The sequence below is a fragment of the Lissotriton helveticus genome, chromosome 6, assembly GCF_964261635.1.
Source record: "Lissotriton helveticus chromosome 6, aLisHel1.1, whole genome shotgun sequence".
NCBI lineage: Eukaryota > Metazoa > Chordata > Amphibia > Caudata > Salamandridae > Lissotriton > Lissotriton helveticus.
In genome coordinates this window covers 877,994,760-878,008,410 of record NC_136067.1, presented here as the reverse complement: position 1 = coordinate 878,008,410, position 13,651 = coordinate 877,994,760, and the positions used below count along the sequence as shown (strand labels likewise).

The 13,651-nt window shown below is 43.3% G+C and overlaps 1 pseudogene; it reads right to left on the bottom strand.

Moving 5' to 3' along the window:
- The window catches only part of LOC144762539 (V-type proton ATPase 16 kDa proteolipid subunit c pseudogene), a 49,234-nt pseudogene extending 36,187 nt beyond the window's left edge, over positions 1 to 13,047 (bottom strand).
- Between the last annotated feature and the right edge of the window lie 604 nt (positions 13,048 to 13,651).

Below are 13,651 nucleotides of genomic sequence, written 5' to 3'. Positions count from 1 at the left end.
CATGGATCAGGGGGGGGCGGCTGTCCTCATCCTTTTGGATTTGTCAGCGGCCTTTGACACGGTCGACCATGCCACCTTAGTCGACCGTGTCACAGCTCTAGGCATAAACGGTCCGGCCAAGGATCTCATTTCATCTTTCCTGGCAGACCGTACCCAGACTGTAAGGCTGGGAGATTTCTATTCACCCATCTCTGCACTTCCTTGTGGAGTCCCACAAGGTTCCTCGCTAAGTCCCATGTTATTTAACATCTATGTAGCGGACTTAGCGAGGGTAATAAAGGAATATGGAATACGGTTAACATCTTATGCAGATGATACCCAGCTGGTCCTGGGCATTCACAAGGACGGCTGCACAGTGGCAGCCAACTTTCAGAAAGCTATGCTTGAGGTCAGTACCTGGATGGCCTCTAACTGTCTTAGACTCAACTCGGACAAGACCGAGGTTATGACCTTTGGAAAACTTTCTCCAGAATGGTCGACTAACTGGTGGCCGGAAAAGCTCGGCCACCCACCTGTCCCAGTGGAAAAAGCCAGAAACCTGGGAGTCATTTTTGACAGCAAGATGGTCTTCGACCTGCATACAAACAAGGTTGTGTCGTCTTCATTCTTTATCCTGAAAAAGATAAAGAAGCTGCTGCCTTATCTCCCTCCCTCAGCTGGGAAGACTTTGGTTTCTACCTTAGTCTTCTCCAAAATGGATTACGGAAACGCTCTCCTTCTCCACACCCAGAAGCGAGTCATAACAAAGCTGCAATCCATTCAGAATGCGGCAGCCAGGATTCTCCTGAGCATTCCTCGCCGCAATTCTACCACTCTTGGCATTCGTCAACTCCACTGGCTGAGAGTTGAGAGCCGCATCAAATTCAAGGCACTCTGTATTGCATATAAGGCAGTACACAACATAGGACCCAGGTTCCTGACGGAAGCCTTTCAGCCATATATTCCTAGACGGCAATTAAGATCGGCCAATACCAACCTTCTCACTGTGCCACGTACAAGAACCGCCACCTGGGGAGATAGACGTTTCTTGGTGGCCACCCCAAAACTCTGGAATCTTTTGCCACAGTCCATCAAATCTGCCCCTAACCTGATGAGCTTCCGCAGGCTCCTAAAAACGTGGTTATTTAACCAGTAATAGGATCACTGACCCCAGTAGCTCCACAGCGCCGAGACACCCCAGGGTATTTGTTGCGCTATAAAAATTACGAAAATAAAATAAATAAATAAATAAATAAATAAATAAGATAAGAAACTAAACTAAGAAGTTCCCTCCTGTGCCCTGCTGTCTGATTACCCTGCTGTCTAGCTACAAGTATTCAATGGAACTCTACTCCGACGTATCATCCCCATCAGCACCTAGAAGCAATGAATTTTTGCAGCGAGTACTGCACAAATAAATATAAACATATAGGGGCAGATTTATGTCGGACTTGCGCCACGTTTACGCCGCCGTTGCGTCACGCAACGGCGCGGAAACGTGGCGCATCCCTGCGACCTATTTACAACGTGACGCATCTAGGCAGATGCGTCACGTTGTAAAGCCCTGCGCCACATGAAACCTGCGTCAGGTTTCATGTGGGCGTTCTGTCGCAGGGTGGGCGTTCCCTCGTAGGAAAGCCCCGTAAAACTGATGCAGTGAAATCTACAAGATTTCACGGAGTCAGTTTTACGACGCTGCTGGGTCAAATCCTTACGCCTGCTTGAAGCAGGCGTAAGGAGTGACGCACCACGTTATGTATGGGTGGCCTCTGTACATGGCAGGAGATGCGTCGCACTTGCGACGCTACTCCAGCAATGCACCGCCCGTACACCACAAGATGCGTCACGCATCTGCCCTTCCTTGCACCATGGTGCGCCGCATTGTAAATGCGGCGCATCTGTGGTGCCGCAAGGAGGGAATTGCGTGACGCATCAGTTCTGGCGCATCCCTGCTGATTTGCAGAGATGCGCCGGAACTCATAAATCTGCCCCGAAGTGGTTTGAGACCGGAAGCTGCTCGGAGCCAGGTGTCAGGCAAGGAGGGCTGGAAAGCACAGGTCTGCATTTCAGGCAGTATGTTATGTGTTGGCCCAGGTGACATGGATTTCCGGTCTGTCTAGATCAGTAACAGTGCTTCATTTAACATGGTGGTTTCCGGTGGCACTTACTTGTCAACACCGGCTCTTATGACACTCTGCACCATGGTGGCGCTCTTTGTCTGAATTTGAAATGAGCCCAACAGTTGTTTAATAACTTAATAAACATTGAAAATGACTAATACCTGCGGCCCAAGCCATTCTTATGCCTTTGGATGGCCTGGAATAGTATGAATTGTCACACTTATAGTAATATGATGGTCAGTAGTTGTGTTTGTACTGTCATTGGCAGCGTTGTCAGGTGCAGCAGGTAGTGCAAGCTGTATTGGCCTCATGAGAAGGCCCTGGCACTGACTTTTTAACAAATTAAGCACATATCAGTAGATATAAGGAAGGAGAGTGGAGCAAGCAGAGATACTATGAATGGTGACAGTAACAACCATAAGCCCTAATGAAACCATGAGCTGATAGGAAATGTACTGGAGCGTTGCTGCGGAGGAGGGAAACAGTGGACTAGTAACATGATTGGAAGAAAGCAGGCGACAAAATGATAGGCTGAAGAGTTTAAGTAGCCCCTGTTGTGAAGTGCAGCTTGTAAATAAGTGGAACCTGTTGCATTCCTCTGGAACATAAAACTGCCACTCAGTGAATCGACGTTGTGAACAGTTAGTGGGAAAAGTACGTGTGTCCATTTCAGAGCAGCTTCAGTAGCACGGGTAGTTGGGGTGCGGGGGTGCTGCAGCACCCCCATATATCCTTGGAGTTCAAATAGAGAATTAACAATGAAGAGGCTTTTATTTATTAGTCCTGAAATATTTACTGTGTGTTGAAGTATAAATTGTCTCATGATGGGGCGGCTCTAGGCTCATGGCGGCCCTGGGCAGGGAGCGTAGGTAGGGGGCCCCGGAAGAGGGGGTCCGGGCAGGGTGGAGCGCGGAGGCCAGTGATGAGGGGGGGTCAGGGTGTTGGGAAGTGGAACAGGGCCGGAGGCCGCCTAATCCCTGCCAGGGGCCGCCTCGCAAATATGTATCCAATCTCAGAGGATTATTATATTAAGATATATATTGGCGTGGTGGCCCCTGGGGTTTGGTGGCCCTGTGCAGGTGCACAGCTTGCACATGCCTAAGGCCACCCCTTTGATGTGGTATGGCAAAGTGTTGCTAATTATTTTAACATGGAGAGCCATGTTTACTCCTACGGTTCCACGCTGCATTTTTCGAGTCTTTTGCAATTTTAAGTAGGGGTACTCTTGCTGGGATACACATGAACGTGTAAGCCCATTTTACTCCAGAGGTTTTCTAACACATACACAGATAAATACATGTATTGCTTTACAAAGTGAAGTGCATCTATCTCAAAATGTACATCAGGAGAATAGAAGGTACAATCAAGGCACTTGGATGAGGTGATGTTTGAGGGCACTCCCCACCCCCCTTTTACAAATTCTTGTTCCAGCACCTCTGGCTTAGTGGGATGCCTGGCTTTCACCTTGCGGATACCCTGCCGGGGTTATCTCACAGGGGAATACCAGGATGGGTTCCCTAAGCAAGCGCTTAGAAACCGCTTGGTGATTTGCGCTATATAAATTCCTGTACATTTACATTTAGTGTGAGACGTAATTTATTTGTGAATGGCCTGGGACACTCCCTGCACGGTAAAAGCGAAATCATAAAAGCGCCAAGTAATGCAGGAAGGATGAGACATACCCAGCTCATGAGATAAAAAAAATTATTCCAGGGCAATCAATCCTAGATGCCAGGGGCAGGGAGCACAGGCTGAACAAATATTTCATTGTGGAGGAAATTAATTTGTTAAGCTATTCCCTTCTTCCAGGTGAATGGATGTTCGAAGTGAATCATAACATCACTTGTCTTTTCACAATACAGGAATTGCGGCTCATATTTATGCAAATTACAACTGCTTTGACTATGCAAAGACGAGGACCTTAAGAAGGCCTTAAATGGACAGCAACTTTCCGGTGTGCCTTTTCTATATCGATTCGTAATCACATGTCAACTTTAAAAAAAATCAAAGAACAGCATACTCAAGTTGTTATGTCTGGCCTAGATACAGCTATGTCTGTCTCACCAGTCTCATGTATTAAAACATATCATGAATAGAAATACATATGAACATATGTAACTAGCGGGGCTTTGGGTCAGTAATCTTCATCCATGGGTCTGCTAAAATGTCCTTCACTTTTTGCTTCTGCCCAGAGCAGCATACACCATGGGGCAAAGGTGGGTCGGTCGACTTTAGTCATTGGCTCTGTTCCAGTCTGATTGATGACATTTTCCCTCATCACTTGTGCACGTGTAGCTAAAAGGTAGTGCAAAGTGCCAAGACTGGTGAGCTAAAGTCTCCTTTCACTTTTTATCTTTATCATTTAATTTTTAGCTTTTAATTTCCATTGCATGTGCTGTAAAAAAAAAAAATACGTGCAAAAAACGCTTTCCATGGACAGCTTCATTTGCTTTACCAGTGCTTGTTTTTCATTTCGTAGGGGAGCGGCGGACGGAGGCAAATGGAATTCACTTCACAAAGTGTGACATTTCAGTAATGCGTGACAACCTGGTTAATGGCGTAGCTGTTTGCCTTGAACTGAGTTTGCTAATGAGATCCCATCTGGAAGCCTGCGTGAATAGGGCTTCATTGATATGTGTAAAATACCCACGTGCCCGTGCAGTTTATCCACCCCCTCCACACATTCTGAAAGGGGGCGGAGTCAGGCCTCTGGGGATCCTTGTCAAAGGGCCTCTGTCAGAATAACTCAGACTTGTGCGCCTCCTTTGTGCCTGGACTCCATCATTTGCAAATATATATATATATATATATATATATATATATATATATATATATATATATATATATATATATATATATATATATATATATATATATATATATATATTGGGATTGCCCGTTTTTAGCTAGTTGGATCGGGGATATGAGCAGCCCTTGTAATGCACGTTCAGTCCATGAGACGTTAGTGTATGTTTTCGATGTGAACGCGCAATGCACAGTATAGCAAAGAGCGTTGCTTTGCTCTCTTAAGTACAGGGCTTTAAGTGGGATGAAAAAACTGGGGGGGTCTCTCAAAGGGGGGTGGTCAATGTAATTAAGGGCGTGGCTTAAAATCAAGCAAGCTAAACATCTGTGCTTAGCATAGTGTGCTGCCTGACTTGTATTTTGCTGTTTCTTTCATTGTATTCAGATATATAATACAACAAGTAACATCATAAATGCAAGTCACCACTATTGGCTTTGTCAATGGTTGTTAGTTGCATAAGATAAATAAGTAGCAACTATGGCTTGTATATAATATTGCAAAAATTAGTAATGGGAGAGGCACTCCTTAATTTTATCAAGATTAACTAGTTTATCATAACGGATTTATCTAAGCGTGCTGCAGAGGAAGACGCAATGCCCATACTGCGCCGGGGAGACAAGACATGAGAAAATCAAGCTGAACAGCTTGCCCTCTGCGCACTGTGGCAGTTCCCCTTTGGGTTTCTATATTGTGACTCTAAACAGTTAATTACAAAACATAAGGATCTTTCGAACCCACCATTCCGTCCTATTGTCACCGGGTGCGGCACCATCTTTGAGCCTCTGGGTCAATATATTGACCACTTCTTACAACCATTTGTTCAAAGTTGGTACTCCTATACTAAAGACACAACTCATTTCTTGAAAAAACTCATGGATGTACAGGTAAAACCAGATCTGTGGATTTGCACGTTAGATGTCAAGGCCCTCTACACCTCGATCCCACACACCGAGGGAATAGAGGCTGTAGAATGGGCTTTGTTAAAACAAGAAGAGATATCAGCAGAAAATTTTTTTTTGTTAGAACTTTTGCATTTTTGTTTACACCACAGTTATTTCAAGTGGAACTGTGATTTTTATCTGCAGAACAAGGGTACCTCAATGGGTTTTTCTGGAGCACCGGCATATGCCAACACATACATGGCGAGATATGAAGACATGTTCCTAAGGAATGACGAAGAATGGACAGACAATGTAATTTTATATTGTCGTTATATCGACGACATTTTCTTGATATGGCAAGACACCAAAGAAAGATTGGAACATAAAATTGCCCAAATGAATTTGTATGATGAGAACATTCAATTCACCTGTAATATACAACAAAAGGAGATTGCATTTCTGGATGTACTAGTGAAAATAGAGGACAACACTATACAAACTGAAGTATACCACAAGGCGACTGATAAAAATACGGCCCTTATGTACAATAGCTTTCACTCCAGGAACCTCATTAACAACTTACCTTACTCTATGATGTTACGAGCTAAAAGAATTTGTTCACAAGCAGAAACGTTTCAAACCAATTTGAACACCATCATAACCAAGTACGCATCTAAGAGGTATCCTCCTACTGTGCTAGAAATAGCAAAGGATAAAACCGAAAAACTACCACGTGAATCTCTACTAATCACGAAGACGAAAAAGCAACAACAGCGCCAGGTATTTGTCTCGAAATACTCTACCAGTTCAAATGAGATTAAAAATAGCATTAATTTACACTGGGAATTACTGAGTCATGAGACTGATTTAAAGGTTTGTTTAATGATAAGCCCATTTTCGCTTACAAACGTTCAAGAAATATAAAAGAAATGTTGAAACGCCATCCTATGAATACACCTGAGACCTACAAGGGCATGAAAAAATGTCAAAATTGCGTTCACTGCAATAATGTTATTGTGACTGAAAGTGTAAAGCATCCTCATACAGGAGAGACAATTCCAGTCAGGATCAGTGCAGATTGCAATACGGCCAATGTAATATATGCCATCAAGTGTCCATGTGGACTTTTGTACATAGGCAAAACCGAAAGAAAGATTAAAATCCGTATTTCGGAGCACAAAAGCACTATCAGAAACAAGAGCACCAAGAGTAGTCTGGCCACACATTGCGAGAACCATAGACACACTATAGCCCAAGTGAAATTCCAGATCCTCGAAGTGGTTACCCCATCACCGGGTAAAAATCTCACCAAGACTCTTTTGCAGAGGGAAATATTTTGGATTCGAAGATTACAGACACAAGATCCCAAAGGGATCAATGATCGAGTGGACCTTACTTGCTATCTATGAGAAATGCACATTTGTTACACGCAGAAGGAATGTTGACTTTTGTATTTTTATTTCGTTATGTCATCATGTGGAAATGCTGTTTTAGAAAATTATTTGTAAAACTCTAAATACGACCCTGTTCACACACAGACTTTCCCATTACAAAAGGGCGCCCCCAGAGTTTCGTATTCACTACCTTCAAGGCTTTTCTATGGTCCTATGTCTGTTTTGTTTTTTTGTCTCATCGTATGGTCCGTCGCTCATTTTTACTTTTTCAAAAGCCACGTCATTTAATGGCGTCGCGCTAGACCCGGGCACAAAGATGGGAGGTTGATTACAACGCGGTTTGGTAGAACTCCATCGCCGATAACTTCAGGTATTTTTGCACCGAGTTTGCATAGGACTAACCGAGCAATCATACAAGAGTGTTCCCTCAGTTTCGTTGTTTCTCCCTTTCTAGAAAGCGGAGGTTACGCCTAACAGGAAAAGAGATGGCCGATTAGAGTTCGTGTTTTACCTTCGGATAACCAGAAAGGTTAGTCTTAGATCTAGTTGGTTAGGATTGTGGCAATGGCCTAACGGAGTGAAAATTGTGTTTCTTAGTGCATTGAAAATGGCTGAAAACTGTGTTCGATTGAATAGAACATCGGGTTTCATTTAGTTATCTTTAGGTTTGGCGTACCTAATTTTTTTTTTAAATAACCATTGACTAATTCGGGTTTGTTACATTCTAACACCAAAGTAAAAGTCTCATGTGAGTGTGACTTTTAGAGTTCTAAGCTGGCACGTTTATCAAACCTGCACTTGAGTGGGTGCATTTATATTAGTCCTCTTCATTATTTTTTTCAGCAAACCGAAAGACACAGACCCGATCCACCACGCCCCTGAATTAGACATCTCACAGTACCCACATTTTTCTTCACTGGTTTCAAATGGCACAAGTGAGTCACCTCAGATAAAAGGGTCATTTATTCAACTATATGTTCTCGGATGTATTTTTAATGTGTTATATCAATGTATGCATCATGTATAGTTCCACTATGCACATTTATAATTACGACCATGGTTCATTAGAGTTTTCTTCAACGCATTTCCCATTTATTGGTGAATTAGGTAGATCTTTATAAGTTAAAAATTAATTGTGGCATATTGCACAACTGTACAATGTTAGACCAGTATATGAAGCAACAATAAGATTTATGTCTCATTTCAGGTATTGCCCCCGACGAAGGGCCGCGAGGCCCGAAATGCATTGGGCATGACAACTTGTGGCCATAATCATTTGTAAGATGAAATTCATATAGATGTGATTATAACATCAAGATCCAATGAATCCAATGAATTTATTTGTTCGACAGATACACGTGTTACATATAAAGTTGTGATTATGGATCAATAATACAATCGAATGTGACTGAAATCACAGTTGTGTTGTTTTCTTTTGAGTTTTGTAAATTAACTGTTTAGAGTCACAATATAGAAACCCAAAGGGGAACTGCCACAGTGCGCAGAGGGCAAGCTGTTCAGCTTGATTTTCTCATGTCTTGTATATAATATTGAACAAGCACTGGCATAGCCAATAGGTCTCGCCTTTGGGACCTTATAAGTGTTTAGCCATGCAACTCTTGATGTTGTTGCACCAAGGATATTGTGCTGGATTACTAAATACCTATAAGGTCCCAAAGGCAAGACCTATTGGCTATGCCAATGTTGTATCTCTCTGTTTAGCATCCAACCGAATTAATCTAGAAGAGGGGCATTGAAACTCAGGCTGAACTGATCTAACTAACTAGCTAATAGCAGACTTATCTAACCAACAGTATTCTGAATATAATTTAATCTAGTATCCAGTTGCTAGAGTCACACAGATATTTTCCCAGCACTAATCAAAAAAGTGCGATAACCTTTAATGGGATGGTACAGAGCTATAATGAAATATTGGCATTGATTTTCAGTCTTAGTAATGTGACCATTGACTGAATGAGTGTAGTCAGTGGCCATACTATGTGCCAGAGACAACATTTTGGCGCCTGCTATGATGTACATAAGGGAAAATAAGATCCCAGCAAAGATGCCAATGTTTGAATGGGCCAGGATTCGGGCCTCTGTCTTACACTCCAGACCAGGTATTATTTCTACTAGCGAAGTACACAATAGAACCACGGTGTATCATTTAATTATATGTAAAACTGTTCCACCATATGCTCCCACAGTACAGGCGTTGCACACACACAGGCCCACTAAAGGCAGTAGCAGTATAACCTTTACACATATAGTGACACATTCAGAAGAATAGCACTGGGTCCTGGAACAGCACTATAAGTTTACCCTACACACAGAACACATGCACCACAGGCAGCAGCAGTGGACACATGCAAAGAAATCACAGTTGATTCAGTGAGCAGTCCTTATTCTTGCTCGTGGCCTGCTGCAATGCTGTGGACAGAAAGGAGGTAAGACCAAAGGGAAGCACCCATACTTTCTGGTGGTCCATATATAAGCGAGAAAGAGGAGACTTTGTTGGGTGTTGTAGTATAATATGATAAGTAATGCTTTCATTTTTTAGTGACCAGCAGCATAATTGTTGCTAAAACCTTAGCTATGAGTAACAAGAAAAGGTTTTTGGGGGTTGCAAGTGACCATAGAAACTAGCCTAAAGAATGAACAGTCACAGTGAATCTTTCTCCCGTGCATACATTGTATGTTCCTCCTTGATATGCTTTACTTGATTGAGGGACGTATCTTCTCGCTCTGCAATATGCTTCACTTTATTAACCGCTTCCGTGCGGCGCCGATTTCCCCCCCTGTGCTGGACATTCCAGAACAGGGTGCGGTCGTGACGGAACCGTTCCGTCATCAGCACAGCTCAACCGTGACTGATGATGGAATGGTTCCGGCACAAGCATCGAAGGGGTAAAGGTACGTTTGACCCCGGTCTTCTGTGTCAGAGGGTGTAATGCACTTACCTGCAGTACACTAAGTTTTCCTCTGTGAAACCTGAGGTCGCCTGTCTCGCTGCCACCCAAAAAATTGGGACAGATCGTCCATATAGGCATTCAGAGTTTTCTGGCCGATCTCCGCTCAACCTGGTTCTTTCGTGAGGAATATTTCCTGTCAGAATGACACTAACAGGAGGTTTCCCTCTGGAGTCTGCGGAGAAAAACAACAGTGATTTGGACCTGTCGGTCTCTCAATTTGTGCCTGATGGAAATCTAAATCAAGCATTTACAATGCAATGGTCTCGGCATTATTAAAGGTAGAGCTATTGGCATTGCTCATGATTTTTTTTTTTTAATAATAAATAAATGACATTGTCATTTACATTGCCAATAGCTTAATCGATTGCATATGCGAGACCTATTGCATTAGCACCCACACACAGAGTAAGTAGTAGAGTAGTAGAGTGAGGAGTTGATAGTGAGTAGGAGAGTTATTAGTAAAGAGAGTATTAGAGAGCGAGTAGTAAAAAGTGAAAGAGTATTATATAGTGAGAGAGTGAGTAGTAAAGAGTCTTAGAGACACACACATTTAGTGTATTTTTATTTTTAGTAGTAAAGAGTGAGTAGTATAGTGACTAATTATGAGTGAGTAATGTTGAGTAGTAGAGAGTGTAGCAGAGTGTGTAGTACAGTATTACGAGCAACGGGGGGCAGGAGAGCAAGCACGAGCAACGGGGGCAGGGGAGCAAGCACAAGCAACGAGGGGGGGGGCAGGACAGCAAGCACAAGCAACGGGGGGCAGTACAGCAAGCACAAGCAACGTCGTACCATTGCTTATTGAATATCACTCCAATGGCGGCAATATTTTTCTAAACAATATTTCAGATGCAATATTTCTCTCAGACAATATTTTGGTTAGGAGATTATGGTATTATACTACAGAAGTCTGTAAAGAGAACTGAGCAGTCACTTTTACCATCATATGTTTTTCTGCAAATAAAATAACATCTTGTGGTATTTTAGCAGGTGCAAAAAATCATTGGAAAGCAAAATGACTGTGCAAACACAAAGTCATTACAAGGCAATGGAACCAGCAAAAAGCAGGTCAGTTTATCACCATACATGAACAAATCCCGCATTCAGGTAGTACAGTGTGACAAACAACATAAAGTTGCGTCCATTTCGAAAGTACCACAATAAATAGTGTATTTATGTCCAAATAACACATACACAAACAAAAGAATGAAAAGCTACATCTTCAAAAATGATCATTGGGACATGCAGAATGACCTAAGAGCGCTGTCAACATATGCGAGTTAGGATAAAAAGCAACACTAGATTGACAAACACCATAAGCACTGACACAATCAACCCCACATAGGTCAATGAACAACACCTACGAAAAAGAGGTGAAGAGCATTACTCCATCACACATAAAAGATGCATAAGGCAAAAACCCTTAGGAGTCTACATGCAGGCTGCTCCGGGACACCTCATTCTGCTTCGGCAGTTGCCAGTGGTATTACAACATGCCCTTGTGGAAGGGATGGAGGATATGGAGGTACAGACGTGATATTTAAATTTCAACTTTGACATCATCATATCAGGCATTGAAAGCTCATGGACGTATTGTTGGCCCGAACGAAACAAATGTCGGATATAAACAGCAATCATTCTCACAGTGAACATTATTTGAATTGTCAACTTATTTATCAGCTCAAAGAAGCATACTAGGTCTCTAGGTGGGGAAGTCACCACCAGATGAGACCTAAGCACCAACAACATATACTATTTATTTCCCTACCAACCACACAACAGCAATTGCGGTGAAGGCGAAATGTTACACTATTGTAGGACTACCAAATGTGGTTAGATTCTTTGATTTGCATAATGGTCCATCCAAAGGCACTGGACAAAGTATATAAGAGGTAAAGCTCTCTCAACATCCAGATGATTTTTGACACAGGTCTATGCATCACAAACAGCTGTGATAAAAATCCTACATTTATATCACTCAAAAAGGGAGCAAGAGGTGGTGTAACTGTAGGGTTTACTGTAGAGCCTCTCAACTCAGACATTAAAGATCAAACACTACTGTTACCCTGCCATAATTCCCGGGTATTTCTAGGAATTAAAGGGCCTAGATGCACTTATTGGTGCTTTTTCCATGTAACTCTGGGTTTGGTTGAAAAGGGCACAAATCCCTGCCCTACATTTTGTGGCACGCTTCACCTTGGGGTTCGCTGCTAGCCACCAATGAATGTTGCAAGCTCTTTGTGCACCAGTGTGTTTATAAAGAAAACACATAAGTAGCCGCTGCCTGCAATAAAAATGGTTAATGGCTCACCTTTTACCCTATTAACGTCGCTTGCCTGTCCTTGGATGCAGGGCTAATAAGACAGCTCAGTGGGTTTTTAGCACCTGCTGCTTGTGCCTTAGCTACAGGTTCGAAACCATTGCAGCTACATTTGGAGTACATATACGTCGATAACAGAGCACAACTGATATAGGTAGTATCAGTCAGTATACATTCTGCACGAAGGAGCAATTGCTTATGTGAGGTGAAGACCCCACCCCATATTACCCTGCATTGCTATTTGGGGGTCTTCCAGCTTGACGTACCGCTGCGTGGCACCGCACACTCACCTGACACAGAATGTCCTGCACGTGGGCTGCGCAGGAGGCGTGCAGGGAGTGCTCGAGACGCCCCAGCACCCTGTAGTAGCGGTCCATGAGCTCCCAGTCGCGAGCCGCCTCGCAGCAGCCAAACTCAAGGTACTGAACGCAGATAACCAGCTCGCGGGAGGGCCGGAAGGGGGGCTTGAAGTCGAGGTACTGCGGGTGGGACTTCGTCAAGCCAGGACATGCTGCGAGCAGCAGAGCCCAGGCCAGACCCAGCTCTGCCGTGCTACGAGTGATGCCTCTGCTTCTCATCTCCGTCGGGGTTCCCTTTCTCGTTCAGTCGCTGTGTGCTTTTAGGGCTGGAAACTAGCTGTGAAGTCAAAGCCCTTCCGTAGAATTGTCATCATTTTGCAGTTCCTGACTGACTCTCTCGCCGTCCTCCTCCCCCAGCCGTGGGGTATTGTCTGAGACCAGCTGCCTCCCCTTGGCAGGCGGTGCGTGCACTTTGTCCACAACTGTGTGCACGTTCTTTCTTCATCTGTAATTGCGTTTGTGGATCGAGAGTCCCAATCCCGACCAAACTGCTGCTGCTCTGTTCGTTTTATTACTTGCAAATATTTACTACAGTTTCCCACTTTCGGCAGTCAGTCTACATTTAAAATCGAGAACATTAAGATTTTTAAGGTGTCTTGCAGAGCTGCTTCAGTTGAAATCAAGCTTAGTGGTGCTTACAGATTTATTGAATTCGTTAAAATTGTTAAAAGTGTGTACGCCGTAACTTTCTATCATGTATATTATCATTTTCGTTCATATCTCCGCTACATTTATATTATTAATATTCGGAATACCGTTGACGTACCCTGCTCAAAGTAACACATCTCTAAAGGCTTGGCAGAGGCAAGTGATGTTTTCCTTG